Here is a 3,222-nt window from a genome sequence, read left to right as displayed (position 1 = left end):
CAATTCTTCTTCGGTCTTCCTTATTCATTGTCCAGCTTTCACATGCATATGATGTGATTCAAAATACCACGGCTTGGGTCAGGGGCACCTTAGTCTTCAAGGTGACATCCTTGCTCTTCTACACTTTAAAGAGATCTTTTGCAGCAGATTTACCCAATGCAATGCATCTTTTGATTTCTCTTCTTTTTTTTTTTAATTAACTTTTATTAAGCTTCAAGTGAACATTTACAATTCCAATCAGTCTGTCACATGTACGTTTACATGCATCTTACCCCCTTCTCCCACTCGCTCTCCCCCTATTGAGTCAGCCCTTTCAGTCTCTGAGCGTTTCGTGCCAATTTTACCGTCTTCCCTCTCTCTCTTATCTTCCCATCCCCCCTCCAGTCAAGAGTTGCCAACACACTCTCCAGTGTCCACCTGATTTAATTAGCTCACTCTTCATCAGCATCTCTCTCCCACCCGCTGACCAGTCCCTTTCATGTCTGATGAGTTGTCTTCGGGGATGGTTCCTGTCCTGTGCCAACAGAAGGTCTGGGGACCATGGCCGCCGGGATTCCTCTAGTCGCAGTCAGACCATCAAGTATGGTCTTTTTATGAGAATTTGGGGTCTGTATCCCACTGATCTCCTGCTCCCTCAGGAGTTCTCTGTTGTGCTCCCTGACAGGGCAGTCATCGATTGTGGCCGGGCACCAACTAGTTCTTCTGGTCTCAGGATGATGTAGGTCTCTGGTTCATGTGGCCCTTTCTGTCTCTTGGGTTCTTAGTTGTTGTGTGACCTTGGTGTTCTTCATTTTCCTTTGCTCCAGGTGGGTTGAGACCAATTGATGTATCTTAGATGGCCGCTTGTTAGCATTTAGGACCCCAGGCGCCACATTTCAAAGTGGGATGCAGAATGTTTTCATAATAGAATTATTTTGCCAATTGACTTAGAAGTCTCCTCAAACCATGTTCCCCAGACCCCAGCCCCTGGTCCGCTGACCTTTGAAGCATTCATTTTATCCCGGAAACCTCTTTGCTTACAGTCCAGTCCAATTGGGCTGACCTTCCTTGTATTGAGTGTTGTCTTTCCCTTCACCCAAAGCAGTTCTTATCTACTGATTGCATCTTTTGATTTCTTGACTGCTGCTTCCATGGCTGTTGATTGTGGATCCAAGTAAAATGAAATCCTTGACAACTTCAACCTTTTCTACATTTATCATGATGTTGCTCATTGGTCCAGTTGTGAGGATTTTTGTTTTCTTTATATTGAGGTACAATCCATACTGAAGGCTGTGGTCTTTATTCTTCATTAGTAAGTGCTTCAAGTCCTCTTCACTTTCAGCAAGCAAGGTTGTATCATCTGCATAAAGCAGGTCGTTAATGAGTCTTCCTCCAATCCTGATGCCCCGTTCTTCTTCATATAGTCCAGCTTCTCGTATTATTTGCTCAGCATACAGATTGAAGAGGTATGGTGAAAGAATACAACCCTGACGCACACGTTTCCTGACTTTAAACCAATCAGTATCCCCTTGTTCTATCCAAACAACTGCCTCTTGATCTATGTAAAGGCTCCTCATGAGCACAATTAAGTGATCTGAAATTCCCATTCTTCACAATGTTATTCATACTTTGTTACGATCCACATAGTCGAATGCCTGTGTATAGTGAATAAAACACAAGGAAAACATCCTTCTGGTATTCTCTGCTTTCAGCCAGGATCCATCTGACATCAGCAATGATATCCCTGGTTCCACGTCCTCTTCTGAAACCAGCCTGAATTTCTGGCAGTTCACTGTCGATATACTGCTGCAACCACTTTTGAATGATCTTCAGCAGAATTTTGCTTGTGTGTGATATTAATGATATTGTTCTATAATTTCCCCATTCAGTTGGATCACCTTTCTTGGGAATAGGCATAAATATGGATAAAAAAAAAAAAAAGTTTTTTTTTTTTTTTTTTCCAGTCAGTTGGCCAGGAAGCTGTCTTCCATATTTCTTGGCATAGATGAGTGAGCTCCTCCAGCACTGCATCTGTTTGTTGAAACATCTCAATTGATATTCTGTCAATTCCTGGAACCTTGTTTTTCGCCAATGCCTTCAGAGCAGCTTGGGTTTCTATCTTCAGTACCATCGGTTCCTGATCATATGCCACCTCTTGAAATGGTTGAACATCAACTAATTCTTTTTGGTATAATGACTCTGTGTATTCCTTCCATCTTCTTTTGATGTTTCCTGTGTTGTTTAATATTTTCCCCATAGAATCCTTCACTATTGCAACTCGAGGCTTGAACTTTTTCTTCAGTTCTTTCCCCTTGAGAAAAGCCGAGCGTGCTCTTCCCTTTTGGTTTTCCATCTCTAGCTCTTTGCACATGTCATTATAATACTTTACTTTTTCTTCTCGAGATGCCCTTTGAAATCTTCTGTTCAGTTCTTTTACTTCATGAATTCTTCCTTTTGCTTTAGCTGCTTGACTTTCGAAAGCAAGTTTCAGTCTCCTCTGACATCCATCTTGGTCTTTCCTTTCTTTCTTGTCTTTTCAATGACCTCTTGATTTCTTCATGGATGATGTCCTTGATGTCATTCCACAACTCGCCTGGTCTTTGGTCACTAGTGCTCAATGTGTCAAACCTATTCTTCAGATGGTCTCTAAATTCAGGTGGAATATACTCAAGGTCATATTTTGGCTCTCGTGGACTTGCTCTGATTTTCTTCAGTTTCCGCTTGAACTTGCATATGATCAATTGATGGCCTGTTCCACAGTCTGCCCCTGGCCTTGTCCTGACTGATGATATTGAGCTTTTCCATCGTCTCTTTCCACAGATGTAGTCAATTCGATTTCTGCATGTTCCATCCGTTCCATATGTACAGTCACCATTTATGTTGGTGAAAGAAGGTATTTGCAATGAAGAAGTCGTTGGTCTTGCAAAATTCTATCATTCAATCTCCAGCGTTGTTTCTATCACCAAAGCCATATTTTCCAGCTACTGATCCTTCTTCTTTGTTTCCGACTTTCGCATCCCAATCGCCAGTAATTATCAATGCATCTTGGTTGCATGTTTGATCAATTTCAAATTGCAGCACCTGATAAAAACATTCCATTTCTTTATCTTTGGCCCTGGTGGTTGATGTGTAAATTTGAATAATAGTCGTATTAACTGGTCTTCCTTGTAGGTGTATGGATATTACCCTATCACTGACACGTGTCTGTCAGTTTGTCATATTGTGGGGGCTTGCGTATTGCTG

The sequence above is a fragment of the Elephas maximus genome, chromosome 1 (assembly GCF_024166365.1).
Source record: "Elephas maximus indicus isolate mEleMax1 chromosome 1, mEleMax1 primary haplotype, whole genome shotgun sequence".
Classification (NCBI taxonomy): domain Eukaryota; kingdom Metazoa; phylum Chordata; class Mammalia; order Proboscidea; family Elephantidae; genus Elephas; species Elephas maximus.
This window is presented reverse-complemented; position numbering follows the sequence as displayed.